This window comes from Giraffa tippelskirchi, chromosome 9 (assembly GCF_054371585.1).
Source record: "Giraffa tippelskirchi isolate mGirTip1 chromosome 9, T2T-mGirTip1v1.2.pri, whole genome shotgun sequence".
In the NCBI taxonomy this organism is placed as follows: Eukaryota; Metazoa; Chordata; class Mammalia; order Artiodactyla; family Giraffidae; genus Giraffa; species Giraffa tippelskirchi.
In genome coordinates this window covers 36,233,839-36,259,057 of record NC_137283.1, presented here as the reverse complement: position 1 = coordinate 36,259,057, position 25,219 = coordinate 36,233,839, and the positions used below count along the sequence as shown (strand labels likewise).

At 43.5% G+C, this 25,219-nt stretch overlaps 2 long non-coding RNA genes across 3 annotated transcripts in view; one reads left to right on the top strand and one right to left on the bottom strand.

The window, feature by feature from the left end:
* Nucleotides 1–1,357: 1,357 nt before the first annotated feature.
* LOC145519795 (uncharacterized) overlaps nt 1,358–25,219 on the top strand; it is a 66,556-nt gene continuing 42,694 nt past the window's right edge. For both annotated transcript variants that reach the window (XR_014063921.1, XR_014063922.1), the window contains exons 1-3: nt 1,358–1,414; nt 11,556–11,640; nt 15,006–15,119. This is a non-coding gene — a long non-coding RNA (uncharacterized LOC145519795). The remainder of the gene's footprint in view (nt 1,415–11,555; nt 11,641–15,005; nt 15,120–25,219) is intronic.
* Nucleotides 13,918–25,219, bottom strand: part of LOC145519796 (uncharacterized) — a 53,733-nt gene continuing 42,431 nt past the window's right edge. Inside the window, exon 7 of the long non-coding RNA XR_014063924.1 lies at nt 13,918–14,023. This is a non-coding gene — a long non-coding RNA (uncharacterized LOC145519796). The remainder of the gene's footprint in view (nt 14,024–25,219) is intronic.

Below are 25,219 nucleotides of genomic sequence, written 5' to 3'. Positions count from 1 at the left end.
ATGTGTGTGTGTGTGTGCACGTGTCTGTGTGTGCTCAGTCATGTCTGACTCTTTGCAACCGCATAGTCCACCAGGTTCCTCTGTCCATGAAATTCTACAGGCAAGAATACTGGAGTGTGTTGCCATTTCCTCCTCCAGGAGATCTTTCCGACCCAGGGATCAAACCCATGTCTCTTGTGTCTCCTGCATTGGCAAGCAGATTCCTTACCAGTGCACCACCTAGGTAGCCTGTTATCCCATCCTGTAGTGTTCCAAATCCACCAAAACCAGATTCCTTAGCCCTCCTTACTTTCCAAACCTTCGTCTAAGTTCAAAAGTCTACACTTTTTCCCTATCAGGGAAAGCCCCAGATTTTACCCTCTGTCACCATTTTCATAGAAGGAATTTGCATTCAACAGGACTCAACTCATGTGCCAGGCACTTCATAAATATTAACTCAACTCCCATCATAACCCTCTGAGGTTGGTATTAGTATTATCATCTCACAGATGAGGAAACCGAAGCACTGAGGTTTTGATTTTTCCAAAGTCACACAGCAAGCAGATTGCTGAGTTCTCTGCCCTCCTTGTGGGCATTGTCAATTTTGTTTTAATATTAGACTTCATCGTGAGCAATAATATTACAATTCAACAAAAATAACTGTGCACATTTCAGGCACTGTGTGTGAGAGAGTGTGGCTCTCCAGCTGGGGCCTGGAGAGCCATTTGGCATCCCTCAAATAGAATCTGTGGGATGCACTCCATCCAAGCCCTTTGTATCTTAGTCAAAAGTAGCTGAATATGGCAACCTTGGTGACCCATCAAAAGGTCAAATTCACACCTTTCAGAGAAGGAAAAAAGAGACCCTGGCCAGTGCTGTGAGGAAGAATCTTGGAGCCATTCCAACCCCGGGGCTCCCCGTAAGGATGGGAAGTTACTATCCTCTGAGGGGAAAATCATTTTTAGAACCTGTTTTAGCCCAATGCAAAGAATGAAAGCAGAGCAAAACCTTGAGAAGCATCAGTGACAGACAAATTGATGAGCATTACCCTAAGACACTGGAAGGACTGAAGCTGAAGCTGAGGCTCCAATACTTTGGCCACCTAATGGGAGCAGCCAACTCTTTGGAAAACACCTTGAGGCTGGGAAAGATTGAGAGCATGAGGAGAAGGGGAAGAGAGAGGATGAGATGGCTGGATGGCGTCACTGACTCAATGGACATGAGTATGAGCAAACTCCAGGTCAGAGTAAGGGACAGGAAAGCCTGGCATGCTGCAGTCCATGGGATCACAAAGAGATGACACAACTTAGCAACTGAACAACAGTGCTAAGACACTAGATCCACAGAAACCTCACCTCTTGGTTCTAGTTCCAGAACCATGATCTCTACTCTTCAAACAAAGGTTCCATCTTGAAAATGTTACTGGTCATCACAGGTGAGATTATGGACGCAATTCTTTCATGAGATCCCTTGATTGCAAACAACAAAGCCCATGGGAATTACATACACACATACATGCACACACACACAAAGGAAAATAGCACAGGTTATATTTATCTACAAAGTCCAGTGGCAAATAAAGAAAGGGCAGAGAAGTCTCTCCCTCATCTCTACCTCTACCTCTGTTTGTATCTCTGCTTCTTGACTAGCCTTTTTTCCTGATTCTTGGCCCAAAAGCCAAACACAAAGTTCCCATCACTGACTTGACTTCTCTCTTTAAGTGAGTGAAGTCGCTCAGTCGTGTCCAACTCTTTGTGACCCTATGGACTGTAGCCTGCTGGGCTCCTCCATCCATGGGATTCTCCAGGCAAGAATACTGGAGTGGGTTGCCATTTCCTTCTCCAGGGGATCTTCCCAACCCAGGGATTGAACCCGGGTCTCCCACATTGCAGGCAGACGCTTTAACCTCTGAGCCACCAGGGAAGCTCTTTAAATGTTCAGCCAACACTCAGTAGCATCTCAGAAACCCAATTCCAGTCCCCAGGAACAAGAACTTGATTGGCTGAATTCAAGTAGGGGCCACTGCAGATCAAGTTGTTTGTGGCCAGGGATGAAAGTCATGTGCCTACTCAGCAGGGCCTGTGGGAACTCTCCCTGCAAAGTGTATGGACAGGTTCTCAAAGAAGGTACAAAGGACCTGGGGATGAAATGACTGACAGAGGAAATTATAAGAATCTCTGATACAAAATCCATAACTTGGATGAACAGGGCAGTGTTATTTGCTTCTCAGGCACAGGCTCAGCAAACATGAGAACTGATGGAATTATCTCCCTTGTTATTCCAAGTGAAGCCTTTCTTGCATTGTCACTGTGTAAAAGGAGGTAACCTGAGCCTCCCTGGGAAGTTTCCTGTGATTAAATATAGTTAAGATCTTCCTGTACAAGAGCTGTGAGCACGCTTGCAACTTGGTGAGCATGACAGAAACATACCCAGTCCTAGAACCCCTAATTTTCTTTATTTCAGCATCTAAAAAAGGGTGCCAGTGTGAGATCAGGAATGTGCTTTAAACAGTCCTTTGTGAGAAAGGGGGAAAGGGCTGGAAGGAAACCAACAGAAGTCCTGCACATCAGTTGACCTTTGGCGCTGGTAGAGCTGAAGAGAGTTCTTAGCTGAATTCTGAGCTCTGAGAAGGGCCGGGAAGGCCAATTTCCAGAATCTGGCAAAGGTCAATCCAGCCCATGGACAAGGGGCAACCATAACCCAGCTAATTCAGGCCTGAAAGACATTGTGCCAGTTTTCTCTAATTTCAATCTAGGACACATGGCTTCAGATCTCTTTGATCCTTTGGTGGGGGAGAGGGGTTGCAGTTTTGAAATAAGCGAAGCCTAGTGTAAAGTGGCGGAGAAGGCAATGGCACCCCACTCCAGTACTCTTGCCTGGAAAATCCCACGGACAGAGGAACCTGGTAGGCTGCAGTCCATGGGGTTGCTAAGAGTCCGACACGACTGAGCAACTTCACTTTCACTTTTACCTTTCATGCACTGGAGAAGGAAATGGCAACCCACTCCAGTATTCTTGCCTGGAGAATCCCAGGGACGGCGGAGCCTGGTGGGCTGCCGTCTATGGGGTCGCACAGAGTCAGACACGACTGAAGCGACTTAGCAGACTTAGCAGCAGTGTAAAGTGGGCTCTCAGCGTGGTTTCCATTCCTGTGCACGAGGACTCCATTCTTGCCCCATGTGTTCAACACTTCATCCACAATTCTGAATCTAAGAACCAGGAACGCTAAAGTTTTTCATACTCGTTTGGTGACAAAACATGAACTGTAACTAACTAGAGGCTGTTCGTGGTTTTGATTTTTTCCACTTCACATGAGCATTCAGATGGTATGGGTGGGAGCTCTATGCCACTGGAGGAACCACTAGCCTGGAGAAGAGAACCAGGCAGAGGGCTGGACTCTGGTCCCAGCTTTGCCATCACCAGCCCTGGGGCCCTGAGAAAGCCCTCCACCTTTTCTGAGTGAGCCTCATGTTTTCTCAGATCTAAAGTTGGGATCAGAATGGGGCCTGTTTTCTTAAACAAGTCACTGTGAGAGTTAAGGAAGCCCATAAATCAGGAATATAAAGTGGGCCTGTGTACATGTCTCGTATCCATTCTAATTTGTCTCATTCTGGACGGATGGTCATAATCATTATTCTTGACCATGGCTGCCCCTAATAGAGCATTTGCTACACTCAAATATTTCTAGATGGCCTTTTACTTAATTCCCTAAATAACTTTAAGAGATTGGTATTATTATCTCCATTTCACCAAAGAGGATGAACTTTAGAGAGGTCGAGTGACTTACCAGGGTCACAGAGCAGTAAGTGGCAGATAAAACCCAGGTTTCCAACCCGCATCTCTCTTGTGCAGCAGTCTGGCTCCCTTCTGTAATGACGAGTGGATAGAAAACTACCCAAAGGAGAGCATCGCCGTGACTTAAGGCTTATACGTGATCACAGTACGTTATTCTCCAAAATAAGGAGCAAGAGGAGGTAGAGGAAGAGAAGCAGCAGCAGCTCACATTTCCGGAATCCACGGGGAATCAAGAAGCATTAGGGGGGAAGCAGCAACAATATAGCTTGCTTTTCCTTGCCTTTCTGTGTCATTCAAGAAGGGAATTTTTCCTTTGGGGGATGACAGTGGGATTTTAAAACCTCTGTGACCTTTAGCTCGTGGTTTTGCTTGAAGAAAGTATAAATGACGGAAGGGAGGCCATGGAAGGGAGAGGGGCTGTCCCCAACAGGCACATGTAGGTGGAGGAATGGGGATGCTGATGTGGAGGATAGAACCCTGAGTTTTCCTCCCAGGTCTGCTCCTGCTCACCTCCTTCCATGTCTCAGATTCTTCCTTACCTAGTAAAAGGGCTCTGTGACTAGATGTTCCTCAAATCCCTTCCCGTTCTGAAATAATCTTTTGTATTAACCAAGACTTAAAGAAAATCATAACAAGTGCCAGTGAGTATATGCACAAAGTTTAATCACGTAAAATCCTATCTCTTCTACTCCTCTTTTCTAACTTTGACCTTGGCAGTCTGTGGTATAAGCCCAATACACAGAGGGCTAAATGTTGGTAAGCAGGAGGCATCCTAGAGAGTAAGAAAAGAAGAAAAAAGAAACACTGATGATTTCTCAGTGCTTTGTAGATTTAAAATCTGTAGCTACGATTTATATCAGTTTTGAAAGTGTTACATAAGTCACACAATTCACGTGGCCATTTACTGGCTTGTCAGTAATATCTTTAAAAGCAAGAGCCCTGCCTGTCTTGTACAGTATCCTCAACACCTGGAATAGCACCGAGGCGGTGCTTGATGAATATGAAATGAACGAATTAATGAATGAATGAGTCCTTCTCAAACAGAAGAGGTGGAAAAGGGGAACATTAAGATGTTTGCTTGGATGCAGGTTAATGTCTTGATGAAGAAAAGAAAACATGATGTACTTTCCTGGCAGATGAGCAAACTGGGTCTTATTACAAAGACTGTGCTTCTTTTACTAATAAAAATTGATCAGAACGAAGATCTACACTCAGTTTAAGATTGCTTTTGCTTTAATTTAGCTCAGAACCAGCAAATCAGCCATGCAGAGAATACTCTCAAGATCAAAGACAGAGAGTGAAGCATCCCCACTATCTTGGAGCCAGTGGACCCCACATGGAGTGGACAGTCTGACAAGACAGAGGAGCTCAGACCTCGGAGCCACCTCCAGCTGTGACTATCTGGGGGCAGAGCCACAAAGTGTACTCCAGCCCCTTCTATGTCTTACTGACTTGGGAACCTCAGCCATTTATGTGCATGCTGAGTTACTTTAGTCATGTCAAACTTTTTGCAACCCTATGGACTGTAGCCCACCAGGCTCCTCTGTCCATAGGATTCTCGAGGCAAGAATACTGGAGTGGGTTGCCATTCCCTTCTCTAAGGGATCTTCCTGACGCAGGGATCAAACCCAGGTCTCCGGTGTCTCTTGCATTGCAGGTGGATTCTTTACCGCTGAGCCACCAGGAAGCCTTTTTTTTTTTTTTTAATAAGATAAAGCATTTTCAAAATTCAATGATTTATGTTTATATTCTTAGCAATTTTACTTGCCTCATCTGCTTTGCATTATAGTTTCCTGTTCTTTTTTTACTGAAAGGCTATTCTTTGACCTCAAGCAGATTTTCAGTCCACAGTGGGACAGCTTAAAGGCTTCCCTGGTGACTCAGATGGTAAAGAGTCTGCCTGCAATGCAGGAGACCCAGATTTGATCCCTGGGTCAGGAAGATCCCTTGGAAAAGGGAATGACAACCCACTCCAGTATTCCTGCCTGGAGAATCCCATGGACAGAGGAGTCTGGCGGGCTATAGTCCATAGGGTCACAAAGAGTTGGATATGACTGAATGACTAAACAACAGGTTAATCCCAAGAAACCTTTGCCCCCTTCACTGGGTAAAGAGCAGAGGACCTCAGGAGCAGGACAGTCATGAGGCAGCAGCATCTCTCGCAGTCTCTGAAAGCTGGAAACTGGCTGCTTTCTCTAAATCTCTCTCTTTGAAGGGAAGAAGGCTGGAGGTACCGGGGGCCTCTGAAGGGGCTTAATGAAAATCAATAATGAAATTAAAAGTGAGAAAAGGAGAACTTCGATTTTCCTGACACTCTGGTCTTCAATGGAGGAGCTCTGACTGCCCCCTGAAGAGCATGTGTGGAACAGTGAAAACATTAAATGCCAGAGTAGTGTGGCTCATCACTCATGAACTGTCCATGCTGGACTTCCTCCACCCATGTCCTCCCTGAAGTCAGAAAGGGAGGAGAGGTGAAGAACGGAAATCACTTCTAATCTCTGGGGGAGCATGTAAGAATGAACTGGGAACCTGACTCTGGAAACCCCTCTGGAATTAAGCTAGAGGCAGGTGATTGGGCTCAGAAGAAAGGGAGGCTTTTGTCAGCACCTTGAGCCTACACACAAAGCCAGCTTGCTCACGATGTCAGTTCTGATCTTCATTTCAATGGGCCTGAGCTGCCCCCAGGCTGATGCCAAAAATCTGAAAGAGGATGTCATCACAGAAACCCTATTAGCTGTACCTGGAGTACCTCAGCCTGAGAAGTGAGGCTCTTACTCATGTCCGTATCCTAGGAAGCTGCGTTGATTGCAAATGTACACAACCCATGTTCACAACCAGCATCTATGCCCATTGATCTATGCAAATGCCGTATGAGTTATAGACTTAGAGTGTCACGCTACAGAGTGAAAAGTGAGAAGGCATGTATCTTCTCAGTACACATCAGTTCTTCTGTCACCTTAGGGGACAGTAACATCATTAAGAATATAGTGGAATCAGAAATTGAAAAAAAACTTGAGCTAAGTAGGGGAGACTTGAGAAAAATTAGGCTGGGAAGTTGGGTAGAAGCCAGATTTAAAAAAAAAAAAAAAAAGCCTTGAAGGCCATATTAAGAAGGCATGTCTACATTTACTATAGGACTTCTCAGAGCCTTTAATTGGTAGATATCTTAGTTTGAGTTCCCTCGGAAGCACAACCTAAAGATAAGAATTAGAATAGAATGAGTTCCTTTGGGAGGTGATTTCAAAGAACTCCACTTGGGAAAGTGAGGCCCATCAGTAAAGTGTACATTCATGAACAGGTTGACCCCTGTGGACAGTGGGGATTTGGTCCCACAGATGAGCTCTGGGATTCAGTGTAGATCATGTCTCAAGAGTTTTCACAACAATAGGCAAGGAAGCTGAGAAATTCTATCCCTTGTATTGTCCATCGTTGGCTGAAGTCTGCTTTCAAGGGCATTAATTCTCCAGTACTCCCAGTTTGTCCTGCTCCCTGAGTCAGGAGGCAAAGAAAACTAATAACAAGAACCTAGAACAAGAGCCACAGGTGTGTACAGAAGTCAGAGTGTGCAGTGCTTGTGGGCACAGTGTGGACAGGGGCTGTTGCAGTAGGGTGTTGGGGTTTGTGAAGTTCTAAGAGGGGAGATAAGGTTCATGCATTTTCCCAATGTATTTGACCACAACATCCTTTTGGATAGAGAATCCTGGAAGGCTAGTAGCACCCACATAATACGTTGTGAGTGTTCCTTGTCTAGGTCAGTGATCGATACATCTTGTCTATAAAGGCCCAGACAATAAATATGTTTGGACTTGCAGGCCATATGGTCTGTGACAGCATCTTCACTCTTGTACCTTGAAAGCAGCCATAGACAATATGAAAATGAATGGCCATGGCTACCGTCCAGTGAAACTTCATCTACAAAACCAGGCAGCTGGCCAGATTTGGTCCTTGACTATGGTTTGCTGACCCCCAGTCTAGATCATTCGTACAGCTCCATCCAGCTCTAATGGCCATCCTGCTGAGCAGAAAGGTCTGATTGAGTGATATTAGCAAAGCCTTCGCTCCCTCCTCCCCATGTGGATCCACAGTAAATGTGACTTACATCATTGTGTCTAGTCCCTCTGGAACCCATTCCAACCAGCCCTCTGTAGCAGCCTCTTCATCCAGTTTTGCCCACAGCCTCTCTGCTGGGGAAAATCAACTGAGCCTGAATTTAATTATTCTGCTGGGGAAATAAAAATAGTGCTGCCCTGAGGCTGCCTGATGCCAAGAATTTTCCATGGCACAGGAAGAGAAAAAAAATAAATAGCAGCTTGAAATAAACAAGTCCTACCCATACTTGATCAAGGGCCTAGAGAGGTGTGAAGACTGGGGGAAGAAGGGGAGTGGTCCTGGTGGCAAGACCCTACTCCCCCTTCTTTACTTTTGAAATTGAAAGTGGTAGGACAATAGTCCCTCCTGATATGCCCACTTAACCTGAATTTATTGACCACCTAATGAATGCCAGGCATTCATTCTTTCATTCAGTGAGCATATTTTAAATGCCTACTTTGCTCATTGATTATTAAGAATTCTCAATAATTATTAAGGATTTCAAAATGGTGATAGCAGAGCATTAAACTAAGTAAGGAATCCTTCTAAGTATTACGCGCTGAGTATGTCACACCCATGAAGCCAGCCTTAGTACTTGATGCTGATGTTATAAAAATACATGTTTGCAGCCCAAGCTCTAGGAGGGCAGAAACCAGGTCTGTCTTGCTCACTATTGCTTCTTTAGACCTGCAGTCTAACACCCAAGCAACTGATACATATACAATTGATGGATGGACAAAAGGAAGGATGGATGGATGGGATTGGTGGCCTCTGAATGTTGCCATTAGGAAAGTATCTTGACCTTGACTTTCTAGCATCTGTTTGGATAAAATCTTTCATTCATCCTCCTATGATGTTTCTCAGGTTCTTATTTTGTTCTACAGCTGAGTTTCAGAAGTCTCATTTCACACAGTAATTAATAGAGTCATATTTCTTCTGAAAAAGTTGGAATCTCTGAGGCTGTGTGTGCTCTTGGCACAAAAGAGGATGCCGACAAGAGGATGCAGTTGCCAAAAAAGAAAAAAAAAAAAAAGGAAATTATGAGAGGCATTTTGCAGAGTAAACATCGTTAGGAGGAAGGAATGATGAAGCTAAAATAAATGTTTCCTGTGGACGCCTACTTTGTACTACAAATCATGAAGGGGCTTGATTGCATCGCCTACTGGTGATAAATAGCCTGTAATTCATTTCTTTCTCCTGCTGACTTTTGGCCAACACACTGCAAGATTCATGCAACTGTTATTTGACAACCCCTTTCTACATGCTGGGAGGAGATGAGGCAGGGCTCTGCCCAGAGAAACACCTGGTTTGGGGGACCAACTCTACTGCACACTCCCCACCACTGGACATGCTGTTGTACTAATCAAGGCCCACATATGGCACAACTAACACGCACAAGCAGACTAGCTGAGGAGGCATTAACAAAGGAACCATTTACGGAAGTGTGGACAGGGTAAGAGAAACCAACAAGGGGTGATGTAGCACCCTGGATCTAGTGATAGTAGAAGCTGCTGGTACCACTTCTAGAGCAGACAGACTGTCCACAGTATACAAGTGAGAAAATTGAAGTTGACTTTCCCAACCAGGTGGTCCAAAGGCTCAAAGAAGAAAACGTAAGTGACAGCATTTGGAAAACTGGAATTATCTAAACATACTATTGCATCATTCCCATGATCTGATTTTTTGTTTGTTTTTCACTTACTTTTTTTAATTTCAGTTTTTGCTCTTATGATTACAGACAGATCTCATTTTACTGTACTTTGCTGTATTGCTGTTTGTAGTGCAGGGGATTTAGTAACAGCGGATTCTGTTACTCAAGTACAAGGAATGAATGGATTCTGGGAGACAGCTCACAAAGTCTGCCACAGATTCATGCACTAGATATTTGCTTTAGGGATGCTATGTTTGTGGTGTGTTTGTCTTTGTGCTCAGTTCAGTTCAGTTCAGTCTCTCAGTCTTTGGAACCCCATGAATTGCAGCACGACAGGCCTCTCTGTCCATCACCAACTCCCGGAATCTACCTAAACCCATGTCCATCAAGTCAGTGATGCCATCCCACCATCTCATCCTCTGTCATCCCATTCTCCTCCTGCCCCCAATCCTACCCAGCATCAGGGTCTTTTCCAGTGAGTCAACTCTTCTCATGAGGTGGCCAAAGTATTGGAGCTTCAGCTTCAACATCAGTCCTTCCAATGAACACCCAGGACTGATCTCCTTTAGGATGGATCGATTGGATCTCTTTGTAGTCCAAGGGACTCTCAAGAGTCTTCTCCAACACCACAGTTCAAAAGTATCAATTCTGCAGTGCTCAGCTTTCTTCACTGTCCAACTCTCACATCCATACATGACCACTGGAAAAACCATAGCCTTGACTAGATGGACTTTTGTTAGCAAAGTAATGTCTCTGCTTTTAAATATGCTATCTAGGTTGGCCATAACCTTCCTTCTAAGGAGTAAGTATCTTTTAATTTCATGGCTGCAATCACCATCAGCAGTGATTTTGGAGCCCAAAAAAATAAAGTCTGACACTGTTTCCACTGTTTCCCCATCTATTTGCCATGAAGTGATGGGACCAGATGCCATGAACTTAGTTTTCTGAACGTTGAGCTTTAAGCCAACTTTTTCACTCTCCTCTTTCACTTTCATCAAGAGGCTCTTTAGTTCTTCTTCACTTTCTGCCATAAGGGTGGACTGTCATCTGCATATCTGAGGTTATTGATATTTCTCCGGGCAATCTTGATTCCAGCTTGTGTTTCTTCCAGCCCAGCATTTCTCATGATGCATTCTGCATGTAAGTTAAATAAGCAGGGTGACAATATACAGCCTTGACGTACTCCTTTTCCTATTTGGAACCAGTCTGTTGTTCCATGTCCAGTTCTAACTGTTGCTTCCTGACCTGCATACAGGTTTCTCAAGAGACAGGTCAGATGGTCTGGTATTCCCATCTCTTTCAGAATTTTCCACAGTTTATTGTGATCCACACAGTCAAAGGCTTTGGCATAGTCAATAAAGCAGAAATAGATGTTTTCCTGGAACTCTCTTGCTTTTTCGATGATCCAGCGAACATTGGCAATTTGATCTCTGGTTCCTCTGCCTTTTCTAAAACCAGCTTGAACACTGTTTTTCTAATAGTCTTCCATTGCACTCGGTGTTTGTACTGTTGAAGCAACAAGTGCCATTTTGTAATTCTCCAAAGCGCATGATTAAGGGATACGCTTCTTGAGGGGAGGGTGACGGGAAGACTTGTGTTGTTCCCAAGTAGAAAATTTCTAGCCTCAGTAAGAGTGTGAAGAAGATCATACAGAAATCTAAGCCCAGGAGAAATAGGACCACAAAATGCCTAAAGGACCCACACAAGTTCCCAGATGAGCTAGTTAACCAAGGATGCCAATTTAAACTGAAAAAACTAAAATGTGAGGATAGGAGAGTATGTTTTTATGTATTTATAATTTTTTGTATACTTATATGTCACATATGTGTGTATGTGTGGTATATGTATATGATGTATGTAATTATATCCCATGCTTTCTCTTGCTATATATATGTATTCTAAACCAAATAAGTGTTTGAACTAAAAACAGCCTTCAGCAAAACCTATCCCAGTTTGTTTGTCGTTGTTCCTTATATATCTTGTCACACTAATAATATTCAAAAAGTTTTAGATTGTTCTCACATGACTCTGTTCTTAACAGTGATTTTCCTACCTCTTCAAGTGCTCTGTCAGGCAGTCAGCAGATTGGTGACGAGTCTGTTGTTCCAACTGTGCATTTCTCAAAGGTAATTATGGGCCCTATGACACGGTGCTGCAACAATCGCTCTAGAATCTTTTGGAAGTGCCAACTGCTTCATTAATCTCCCACCTGTTGTTTCACACTTTCTGATGCAATGCCACTGTCCAACTTTATCATTCAGACCTGAACATGCAGAGCCTAACACTGGGTTTACATGCAGATTTACCATCCAGGTTGTCAAACAAACTAAACATGGTTAAATGTCAACGACCTGATATTAAATTGCAAACAGCTCTGGCTTTATTTGGGTGAGTGGGTTGAGCTAAATGGAACCTGAAGCTCTGAAATATGATTCACCCACTGTTTCTGCTTAGCAATTATGCCAGCTAGTTTTTCCCTTGAAGACTGGAGGCTGCTTATGGAAATCGCATTTGTGTCTCTTCTAAATATGCAGACTCATACTCCAACCTCTCACTTGTGATTCTATGATTAACAAAAAAAGAAGAAGAAGAAGCTGAAACAAGGGAAGACAACATTCGCATTTCTGAACTTAATTTGAAGTTGGCTTAACACACTCTGAGCTACAGATAAGACTAAAAGCAGTTCCTTCCTACATACCAATTAGAACAAACCTCTCTTACCATGATGGCATGGAAGCTGGGGGGATCTGGTTATTTAGATGAATTGGTTTATTAAGAGTCAGTGTTTAGGGCGAGGGTGAGAGCTGTTTACCCCATGAAATTTTGGACAAATTTTTTCTAGCTCAATGTATAACAATATCTAGCATTTACTGGAAACATGTTAAATGCCAGGTACACTGTTAAACTCTTCATTTATTCCTTTAAAAACATTCCTCTAAATTATATGTCATTTCCATTTATACAGATTAAGAAGCAGAGGCTCAGAGAGGTTAAGTAATTTTTCCAAGCCACAGAGCTTCCCATTCGACTTCAGTTTGAACTCTGATGAGCCCGATCTACTTACATTTTCTTAATTTTCCTTTTAGAACTTTGAAACATCTTTAACCCATCTGGAATTTATTTTGGAACATGACATGAAATGAGACATCAATATTTTGTTTGCTACAAATGTACAAATATGCATTTTCTGCAAATGTAGCCAACTAAGCCTGCCACAGCTTAAAAAAAAAATTTTTTTTTAGCAATTTAATGACAAGGGGAAATGCTTATGATGAAAGTTAAGTAGAGGAAAAGGAGGAACACTAAGCTGTATATACAGTGTGTCTGCGAGTTAAGTCACTTCAGTCATGTCTCACTCTTTGTGACCCTTTGGACTGTAGCCTGCCAGGCTCCTCTGTCCATGGGATTCTCCAGGCATCAACGTAAACATATATATGGCCATTAATATAATATCTGTTGAACAATGACATGGAAATACTACCCTGAATGGTGTTGAAGAGTTTAAGATATGGCTTCAGACTACTTGGGTGGCTCTAAATCCCTCATCTACCTCTTACTCCCTCTGAGCAGCCTCCTGTAAATTACTTAACTTCTCTGTCCCCATTCTCTCACCTATAAGATGTGGATAATAATATTATTATTACTAGATAATAATACTACTCATCCCCTGAGGTGACTGAAAGGATTGAATATGCCAACCATGTATCCGTGGGTAGTGCTTGGCACCAAAAAAAATTACAAATATAAATATGTCAAATCCTATATTGATAGTGCTGTCATCGTATACATTTTAAGTTTTTTAAGTTGTCTATGTTTTGTAGGCTATATCCAAAAAAAAGTTTAACTTTTTAGGAATCCTGAGTTTTCAGAATTCCACAAATGCCAAAATACTCTGAAATCAAAAAAAGTGGGCCCCTTACAAATTCTCTTTTGAGATGCACCCTTACTGGAAGAACCCTATGTCCCCTTAGCAGAAAACAAGCTCCTTATTTCCATAAGCTGATAACACAGGGAGCTTTGGCACAAGGATTCAGTTTTTTTAAATCCTTAAATAATAAATAGGAGGTATTTGGCATTACGAAAATAAGAAGCAATAAATGTAAATAACTCCCAGGCAAATCATCTCTGCAAGTCCTTGAGGTGCTGTGAGACCTGAGAATAGGTTGCATTGCATTATGATTTGTAGTTGGATCTGAAAGTCTCTTCTATAATAGGTCTAGTAACAGGGGTAGGAATTAATCCTCCATTCACACTGCATTACATTGCTGGGAACATCGCTGAACTGAACTCCACGTGAGGCAGACTTCCCTGTATATAAATCAGAGACAGACACAGGAATCTAATGCAGGTACTTGCTTCCACGCAGGGAAATGCTAAGGCAGAAAGCTGATTACTCAAAATCACGCAGTTCTCGGGCTAAACTTCTCCAGGCTTCAGATGAAGCTAATGAGGTAGAGATTTATCTGTGTTTCTTTCAAGATGATTGATGGAAAAATCAGCTGCAAATAACTGGGGAAACAATTGGGAAAAAAGCTTAATATGTTTCCTCCAGCAACGAGCCTGTCACGGCTATGTAAGTGCTATTGTTCAGAAATTCAATGTATAGAAGAAAAGGCTAGGCAACTAGTCCTGGCAACCTGTTATTCTTCTGGGAAATGGTGGCTAAACATTTCCTTCCAGGTGGTTAACCCCCAACCCCACCCCCACCTTTGCCTTTCCACAGAGTCCTTAGAAGTCTGAGAATGCTAAACAGTAGTTGTGTGACTTTGAGCTCATTTCTTGACCTCTCTGAACTTCATTTTCACCATCTGTCCAGTAAGAATACTTACCTTGCAGTTCTGTGAGGACTCCAGACAATTCATTTAAAGTGTTTCCCTGGTGCTAAGATGGTAAAGAATCTGCCTGCTATAGAGGAGACCCAGGTTCGATCCCTGGGTTGGGAAGATCCCCTTGAGAAGGCAATGGCTACCCACTCCAGTATTCCTGTCTGGAGAATTCCATGAACAGAGGAGCCTGGTGGGCTACAAGAGTTGGACACGACTGAACAACCAACACTAGAACCTGACACTTGGTGGGCACACAGTAAGTGTCTGTATAACACCTGGGGTTCTGATTTCAAGAGAATTGGAAGAGTCTCTGGGTCACCTTCTCCCCCAGCCAATATGTTCATGTTTGAATCCCTTTAAGGGGAGAATTGGCTTTTATTCCATGATTATACATCAGGCTTAACTGTAAATATCTAGGAGGAATAACATGCATTTAAATTTATACTAAGCTAGAAACAATCCAGATCAGATTCTATCAGGTTCTGAAGGGCTAGAAGAAAGACAGAAAATGCATTGCTTACTCATTAAGCATTTATTTAGCACCAACTACATGCTAGGTTTGCACTGATCACTGGAGGACAGAGGACAGACAAGCCTATGGACATTGAAAGTGCTCCTCTCTCTCCTAGCTCCTGTTTCTCATTCTTCCTGTCTGCTCGGTTTAGGTGCACTTCTCAGCTAATACAGACACTCAGATCCTGCAGTATGGAATCCAACATTTCACCTTCTCTCACAGGATCCTTTGTAGAACGTGATGGTCTTAGCCCCCATGCTCAAAGGTAGGATATTGATGTTTCTTTGTTTTACTCAAACTCCTGACCCCCTCCAGGCTGGGTAGAGATTCCATCTCAGTCACCATTGAGCATTTACCTCTCTGGGAGTCACTTTAGAATCCAGGAGACCTCTGTGGTACCCAGAAGATAGAAAAAGGACCCCAAACTTCCCATCCCCCATGGCCATCACCAGCATCCTCAGGGTCCATGCTGGCAGTGGTCCCTTTCACTCTCAGAAGTTCTCAGCTTCTTTGAAAGCCAAGAACTGGAGTGTTTTCAGTCCTGCCACCCCATCAATGTCTGGTTGCCCTGGGAGGTACAGCCACTCTGCCAGGGAAACATCCCACTGTTCCCACCCTCCAACACTGGACTCAGATCTCTTCATGAGTCCAAGCAGCTCCTTCCGAGGCTCTGCAAACGATTTCTGCAGATGGCCAGACAGGAAGTACTATCAGCTTTGCAGGCTGTGCCATGTCGGTCACAACACTTAGCTCTATCTTAGCATTAAAACAGCCCTGAAAAGTGAAAGTGAAATGGAAAGTTCTTTGCAATCCCATGGACTATAGAGTCCATGGAATTCTCCAGGCCAGAATACTGGAGTGGGTAGCCATTCCCTTCTCCAGGGGATCTTCCCAACCCATGGATCAAACGGGGTCTCCTGCATTGCAGGTGGATTCTTTACCAGCTGAGCTGTCAGGGAAGCAGCCCTGGACAAGGCATAAATGGATGAAAGGGGCTTCGTCCCCATGACCTTTTACTTATGGACTCTCAAACTTCATTTTCACAAAGTGTTCATATGTTGCATAATTTTATTCTTCATTTGATTTTTTAAATGAATTTTGAAAAACCATTCTTAGTGTTCAGGACATTAAGAAAAAGCAAAAACAAATACACAGACAGCAGGCCAGCTTTTGTGCACGGCCATTAGCTAGCCAACTCCTGTTCTAGCCTCTTGTCCTCAAAGAAGCTTAACACAATCTCTTCAGTGAGGCTGGACTTTTGGAAAACAGAAACCCTTTATGCATTCGTTTGTTTGTTTGGCAAAGATTTGTAGAGTGACCAGCCATCCCAGATTCCTTGGAATTGAGGTTTCCAAGATGTGGGATTTTTAGTACTACAACTTGGAAAATTCCAGGCAAGCTAAGACAGTTGATCTCCCAACCTAATAGGTGCCAGGCAATGAGGGTTCCAAAGTGAAGAAAACAAAATCTTTGTTTTTATGAGGCTGGGATGCTCTTCAGGAAGAGGGGTGACTTGACCCGTAACTCTTGTTCTTGACTTAGGGTCCACACTATCACCCACCCACCTTTACCGCCACCCCTGGGCAGAGGATACAAAGTGGCCTGCAAAAGGGCAACCAGAGAAAATGCTTGGGGTAAAAAAACCCAAGCTATCAATTCAACAGATTTGCCTAAAAACAGTGAAGTAGATAGTGTTAAAAAACAAAATTCAACTGAGTAAATTTTCAGGATCTCATTGACTTTATTCAGTAATTCATGAATCAAGCAACATCAAATCTAACAGAAAGTCAAAAGATTTTATAGGCAGAAGGGAGCAGGAACAGGGAAGCTGTACTAGGCAAAAAGCTATGGCAGGGTTTCTTTCCTATAGGGGAGCGTAGGAGTGTACAGGCAGATGACCTAACTGAAACTGATCTGGCAATTTCTAATTGACTGGTTTAAGATTCCATTTCTGAGAGAGACAAACTGAATTAAATGAAGTCTTGGTTTGGTGAATGGGAGCTTAGCATAAGTGACTCCATTTTTGGCCTGTTGTCTGTAACAGTAGTGTTGGTTCCAGGGTCAAAGAAAGAGTACAAATAGTCAACAGGGCAAATTTCACTCTAATGCAATGTGAGTACACCCAACACCTAACCACACCCCTACCCATTTTGCAGGATGGAACTCGGACTGGCCATCTAAGCCTGGGGAGCCTTCCAGAGAGGCTCAAACCTCTTTCACACCTAGAGGAGTCTGTTGTACTAGAAAATGGAAACTTCCCCAAACCACATTATAAAGACTGTGAACTATCTTATTGTCCAATTCTGTGCTATATTTAGATACTCAACTGGACTTCATGAAAAAAGTCTAAACTTGAGGCCCTTTGGAAATGTGAGGTCCAGGCAAAAAAATTCTCCTCTTCTCCCTCACCTCCACCTCCAAATCCATTTTCCTCCATGATCGAGTTTGACAAAAGTAATACAGCCTCATCAGAGCCCCTGTGAGCCTGTTCAGAGCCTTTATTTAGTGTAGAAAGTTTCCCAATCTGGGACTACAAGCCAGAGTGGCGAGTGATGCACAGACTGGAGCCCCTATTGCCCCCCGCACCAGGCAGCCTTGTGCAGTGTACAACCTGTGCCACCATACAAAGCCACCCTAAGACAACTGTCTGACCCTTCAGGGAAAAAACCAGACCCTTTGTCTGAAGTTGAAGGGATAAAAGAGAGGGTGGATCTAATTGCATCAGATATCTTAGGCCCCTCTGTGCCATGTGTCCAGGATAACTGGGATCCAAATCATCTCTGACTCAAGAGCAGGAACTTGCCTCTTAAAGGAAGTGATTTCTGTCTTCCAATCACTTGTGTTTTTAAAAACTGGCTGTTTCTTGCCTTTTGTGTCTTCCTATAGCTGTATTTACAGAATAAGCCCACAAAGGATGGGCTGAGGCTGGGTTGGGAAAGCTTTTGAAAGCAAGCCAGGCGGAAACTTGAAGACAAAAGGTCTTCAAGCAGATATTATTTGCAGTCTTGGGTTAAGCAGCTGCTGAGGGTGGGGAAAGACAGTGAGAAGTGTGCCCTAAATGAAGCTTCAAAGGGGGACTTGTTTAGCTTGGTGGGGTGGGGAGGTTGAAGGAGGCCATAGGACAAGGTCTTTTTTTTAAATCTGCCACTCCCCTCCCCAAGCTGAGAATTGTTAATCAGGTATAGGTGGTAAAGTTCCCTAAATGTGCAGCCTGACAACACTGCCTGACAGCTGGTAGTCAGGTTGCCATGTCAACAAGGAAGAGACCCTATTGGGGTTTGTATTTACTCATCACCAAGTTCTCTGAGTAGTTCTTTTTTTAAAGATTTATTTATTTGACTGTAGTGGGTCTTTGTTGCTGCACCTGGGCTTTCTCTAGATGTGGTGAACGGGGGCTACTCCTCGTTGCAGTGCTTGGGCTTTTCATTGCGGTGGCTTCTCTTGTTGTGGAGCTTGAGCTCTAGAGCACAGGCTCAGTAGTTGTGGCTTAGTTGCTACACAGTGTGAGGGATCTTCTCAGACCAGGGATCAAACTGGTGTCCCATGTATTGCAAGGCAGATTCTTAACCACTGGACCACGAGGGAAGCCCCTGTATGAGTAGCTGTTACCTATGGATAAAGCTAAAATAGCGGATCTCTGACTCCCAGATTGCTTCCCTAGGCAATGGAATTATTTTGACTGCAGTGGGGAAGACTGGGATCCTACAGAGGCACCCAGGGTATGCCAAAGAGGGGTGGGAGTGGAAGAGGGATGGAGTTCCCATGAGCATTCTGTTTCCCTGAGAGGGAAATTCACATTTATGGTGTATCTCCTGTGTGTCTGAAATTCTACTATAAGCTGCACAGATTAGGTTTTAGTTTATTCTCACAGCTGTCCTATAGTATTGCTATTAGTATTCCCATTTTACAGATAAGCAAAGAGAGGCTAAATGGCCAAACAGCAGAGCAGTAGTTAAGTGAAGATAGGTCCACAAGATGGACTATTATGCAGCTATTTAAAAATCATCTTTCTGAATATGTTTCTTGATACATTCTCAAAACTGTACAATACAGCCTATCTATATGATAAAATACACATGATGAATAAATATCCATAGGAAAAGATATGGATAATAATATTGCTGTTGTTTACTCACTCAGTCGTGTCCAACTCTTTGTGACCCTATGAAATGCAGCACGCCAGGCTTCCCTGTCCTTCACTATCTCTCAGAGCTTGCTTAAACTCATGTCCATTGAGTCGGTGATGCCATCCAACCATCTCATCCTCTATCATCCCCTTCTCCTCCTGCCTTCAGCCTTTCCCAGTATCAAGGTCTTTTGTAATGATTCAGTTCTTTGCATCAGGTGGCCAAAGTATTGGAGCTTTAGCTTCAGCATCAGTCCTTCCAATCAATATTCAGGATTGATTTCCTTTAGGATTGACTCGTTTGATCTTGCTACAGTCCAAGGTACTCTCAAGAGTCTTCTCCAATGCCTTCAAAAGCATCAGTTCTTCAGTGCTCAGCCTTCTTTATGGTCCAACTCTCACATCCATACATGACTACTGGAAAAACCATAGCTTGGACTATATGGACCTTTGTTCGCAAAGTAATGTCTCTACTTTTTAATATACCATCTAGGTTTGTCATAGCTTTTCTTCCAAGGAGCAAACATCTTTTAGTTTCATGGCTCCAATCACCATCTGCCGTGATTTTGGAGCCCAAGAAAATAAAGTCTGTCTCTGTCCTATTGTTTCCCCATCTATTTGACATGAAGTGATGGGACCAGATGCCATGATCTTCATTTTTTGAATGTTGAGTTTTATGCCAGCTTTTTCACTCTCCTCTTTCACCTTCAACAAGAGGCTCTTTAGTTCTTCTTCACTTTCTGCCATAAGGGTGGTATCATCTGCATATCTGAGGTTATTGATATTTCTCCTGCCAATCTTGATTCTGGTTTGTCTTCATCCAACCTGGTGTTTCATGTTATGTACTCTGCTATAAGTTAAATAAGCAGGGTGACAATATACAGCCTTGACGTACTCCTTTCCCAATTTTGAACCAGTCCATTGTTCCATGTCCATTTCTAACTGTTGCTTCTTGACCTGGAAGCAACAGGTGTGGAAATCACCAAAAGCCACCCAACCGTGAACAAGCTAAAACTACATATTCAGAGTTCGCTGTGCAAGGGAGTTGGCCACCATCATTTGCATGTGGTAGAGATTGAAAAGCAGGCAAAAGAAATGAAAACTTTGTAGTTGAAAAAAGGAGCACTATAGGCATGTCTGATTAGAGGCCATTGGCACAGGGAAGATAGAAATAAGGCTGCCTAGGAGCAGGACATCCTGTGTGATTACTTAAGTACCATTTTTGGCTTTCTCTGATTGATCCTAAGATCCAATTACATGCTGCCTACAAAACACACTTTAAATATAAAGATCCAAATAGATTAAAAGTGTGTGTTTAGTCAGTCATGTCCAACTGTGCAGTGCCAATAATAGCATATAAAGGGTTGCTGCTGCTGTTTAGTTGCTTAGCTATGTCCAACTATTTGTGACCCCATGAACTGTAGCCCCCCAGGCTCCTCTTCCCATGGGACTTCCCAAGCAAGAATACTGAAGTGCGTTTCCAACTCCTTCTCCAGGCGGTCTTCCTGATCCAGGGATTGAACCTGCATTTCCTACTTGGCAGGTGGATTCTTTACCACTGAGCCACCAGGGAAGCCCCCATAAAAAGGTAGAGTAGCCATATTAATAATAGATTAAAAATCATTCAATATAAACAATATTATGAAAGATAAAGAGGGATGCTTCATAATGATCAAAGGAATTTGATTCATTATCAAGAAGACACAATAATCATGAATATGCTAACAACAGAACTTCATAATAAACTAAGTATAAAGTATGGCAGAGTCCCTGCATATACAGTTTTTCTGTGGCCTTGGTGTGAGCTGAGGATATTTCCCTATACTTTGACTTTGGCCATCTGATTTGCTTTGGCCAATGGCATGAAGATAGAAGAGGCAGTGTGCCAATTCCAACCTCAGACCTTAAAAGGCATAGCAACTTTCTGTTTGTTTTCTTGTGCTTCTGCCTAATCCAGGAGAGGAAAATGCCCCAGCTGGCCTACTGGTCCTAATATGATGACAGACACATAATTAAGAATTACCTGACCAATCAGCAGACTTGCAGCCTGGACCCTCTCAGCCTAACTCAGAATTAGACAATATGATGAACAATTTTGTGGCTTCCCCAGTGGCTCAGTGGTAAAGAACCCTCCTGCCAATGCAGGAGACATGGGTTTGATCCCTGGGTTGGGAATATCCCCTGGAGAAGAAATGACAATCCACTCCAATACTCTTGCCTGGAAAATCCAGTGGACAGAGGAGCCTGCGGGCTACAGTCCCTAGGGTCACAGAGTCGGACGTGACTGAACATGCATGTACTACTACTACATGAACAACTGTACGTCAACATAGAAACTAGATTTAGGAACACTGCACTCCGTAACAATAAATTCCCATTGTCCAGGACATTGAAACTGGCTACTGCAAAGAGGAATGTTTATGGAGAACTCTGAGAGGTACCACCACCAAGGTTTCTCCAGACAATGTTTTTATATATGAATCCCAATTTCAGGAGACCCTCTAAATTGGCCACACTGCTAGCTCAGAAAAAGTGAGACAAAGTATGTAATATAAACGTTTCCAATTGAGATAGGTGCTTCTTTTCCTTCTGAAAATTAAATACAGCCTCAGGAATCCCTTCACTGTAAGTGGGGAGACCAGTGATGTGGGTAGAGGAGTGGGGGAGTGAGACAGGGAATGGAAGATAGCAGATGAGGGGTGTGTTATCAAGCAGGTATTACTATGGAGAGTGGAACTCAGTGCTGCTAGGGGGCCATGGGAGACTGCGTCACAGGTGCTTCGGTCATCCCAGCTGCGGGGTGAAGAAGCTGGAGTGTCCCCCACAGGCTTCCTGTCCAGCACTGATTGAGAATCCCTCTTGAGACATTAGCTTGATGGTTCTGTTGGCTTGTTCAGGACAGGAAAAAACCCTCAGGCAGAGACTCCAGACACTCAAAACAGTCAGGATTGTTCTGTGTGTAGAGATGACTGCTGAGAAATAATGGGGGGCAGGGGAAGGAGGGCAGGTACCGAGAGCATCCGCTCCAACCTTGAATGAAGAATAGGATTCTAATACACTTAAAGAAGCAAACAATAGAAATTTGAAATTTGTTGTGTTTTTTATTTCATTAGAAGTTCAGAATATCTAGAAAAAACCCAAGTCTATTTCATTTTTGAGCCAATATAATTCCTTGTCGGGAGGCCTTTTTCAAGATCCCAGAGCAGAATGATCTGGTAAAGAAAAGCTGGTGATGCCTCCCGGTCACCCTTACATTCTTTGCTGGAGGTAAAATGAGGCAACCTACGTTCAGATCCCCAGTGCACCCCACTCTAACCCTGGCATAGTCACCCATCCCACCAAACCTCGGTTTCTTTATCTGTGAAATGGGTACGATGTCTGCATGCCTTCTAACTCTGAATAATGGTTACTCATTCCGTTTTACCTGCCTTCACTAATCAAGGTCATTGCATGCCCTCCAAATAGCACATAGCCTTAACAGTATTTGCCTGAGTTATTTTCCAGAAACTTAGAGTCAGCTATGTCTAATTTCAGTTGAGCTGGTTAAGAATGGATAGGACCACTGACCCTCCAACTGGGCATGTGGCAGTGCTCACTACGTGTGTGACCTTTTGGCATCAGAGGGCTGAAAACTTCACCATCCTATCGTTCTAAGTGCCTCTAATTGCCTGTGCAGAGGCCTGTGGTAGAATGAGGATTCCTGGATTGTTTCCCAATCACTTTTCCCATGCCATACCTCAGATCCCACCCTGCTGCTTCATTCCTCATCCTATAAATAACGTCCTCCTCCCAGCTCCTTGCCTTCCAGTGGGATGGGGGTGGAGATTTATTCTATGGTCTCTACCCATGGTCGCTTTACAAAAAGTATCTCTGCCACAAACATTAGCATCTCACCATTTGGCTTGGTGAGCATCAGGCAAAATGAACCTGGTTCAGCAACATGTCTCTCTGTAAAGCTTTTTCACAAGTCCTGACTACCTGTGGTACAGCTAGGAATAAGATAACCGAGATAAAGTCCTTGTTTGAAAAGTTCTTCCTATCTAGTAGAGAAGACAAGTAAGTAGGGATTACAATACAGTGGGAATGGTGTTATAGCCTCAGGCGATTGCCTAAGGCTAAGAGAGCAACAGAAAGAAATTGGCTGGGAAAGAAAGAGACTACACAAGCTTGATCTCAGTGGTGGTCCTGCAAACGTCCCTTGCAGACAGACCTCCGCTAGAGGGAGGGTAGCTGCAGCTGCTGATGCTCTGAAACCAATCCCAGCACAGAGACCAAGGCCACACTCCACAGGCCTTTGACTCCCCATGGCCGCTGAGTCTTTCTTAGACAAGGTGGCGGTTCAGTTGCTTCCATTCAGCCTTCTCTCCCTGTCTCTTTGCTTTGTGGTCAGACATCTCTCCCAATTTTTTCCAACTTCTCCCAATTTCTTTTCATTTGGACATTTCTCCTTACAAAAAAAAATTCTTGAATATTTAACTCTCTATTCACATCAGCTTCTTGGAGGAGCCAAACTCATTGTCTTGAAGGATAAATAGGAGTAGAAAGGAAGTCAGAGGCAAGGGCATGAACACAGGCAAGGAGGCAAGAAGCTTACAAGTAGAGGAAATGGAAACACATACAGAACCTGATGGGGCAGGAAGGAAGGAGGTGGAAGGGCAATTCCTTCCTGAGTGTATTCCTGAGAGGGGACTGACTGGGAGGTCAGAGAGAAGACCACTGCTCGGAGGTCAGTGAGCAATTATTAGGGCCTCCCCTGGAGAGGGTTAAGTGATGGAGAAGAGAGAAGAGATAGATGCAAGGGGTATGCACAAGGTAGTATTGTTATTAATAGAAGTTGGACACTAAATATGGAAGGTGGCTGAAAGCAAAGAGTGGAGGAAAATACCCAGATTTCTAGTGGGAGCAGTATATTTTATAGAAGCCACCAGTTCACTGAAAACAAACTTGTCAAGAAGCACACACACATGCATTCGTGAAGCTCTATGACATTCACAGCTTGGAATTCACGTGAAATTTAAAAACACAAATAAGCTGTCCTTCCCCAAAATAAGCCCCCTAAATCCTCAAAAGCCACTGAAAGTGTCTCATGCAACACACATTGTTAGAAATGTGGTTTCATCAAATCAATCTGGCCAACCAGTCATGTCATGGAGAGCACCGGGGACGTTGGAGGTCCCTGGAGTCTGGGTGGAGCTATGCCCCAACCATAAAAGGACATGAAGGTTTGGAAGTCTTTGGTATACAGGTAGAAACTGAAGTCAGGAGGCTTTCAGTGGGTGAGCATGCTCTGAAAAGGAACAGCAGGAGCCAGTTTATGGGTTTTTTATTGCCACTATAACAAAGGACCACAGTCATGGTGGCTTAAAGCAACATGAATGTATTGTAACCGTTGGTTTTTGAGGTCAGAAGTCCAAAACAGGCCTGACAAGGTTAAAATCAAAGTGTGGGCAGAGATGCGTTGTTTTTAGAAATTTTAGGGCAGCGGTCCCCAAACTTTTTGGCACCAGAGACCAGTTTCGTGGAAGACAGTTGTTCCACGGAATGGGTTGGGGGGTAGGGATCTGGTTTCAGGATGATACAAGCACATTGCATTTATTGTGCACTTATTTGTATTATTATTACATCAGCTCCACCTCTCATCATCAGGCATTAGATCCCAGAGGTTGGAGACCGCTGCTCTAGGTGAAAATCTGTCTGCCCCTTGCCTTTTCTTGCTTCTACAACTGCCCAATCCCTTAGCTCATGGCTGCTCCCCAGCACTGGCCTGACTTCCCTCTTTTTTTCACTCATTATAGTTTGTTCTCTGACTCTGACCTTCTTGCCTCCCTCTTTCACTCATAAGGACCCTTGTGATTTCATCAGTCCTGCTCAAATAATCCAGGAAAATCCCTCCATCTCCAGAACAGTAACATAATCACATCTGCAAAGACCCTTTTGCCATTAAGGTAATATATTCCAGGCTCTGAGGATTAGGCCGTGGATATTTTTGGAGAGCATTGTTCTGCCTCTCACAGCCAGGGACTAAATCCTGGAAAACGTGACTATTTATGGAACAGAAAAGACCTTGGAACAAGTTGGATAAAGAACTAAAAGCAGGGATAACTTCCAGGCAGCCAGTTACCAGTGATACCTTCAATTCCAATTTATCTCCTAGTTAAAGTTGTTGTGTTGAGAAGTAAGATTTAGTGTTTTTCGTTTGTTTGTTTGTTTTTCCTCTATCTCTCTATTCCTGCCTGTGA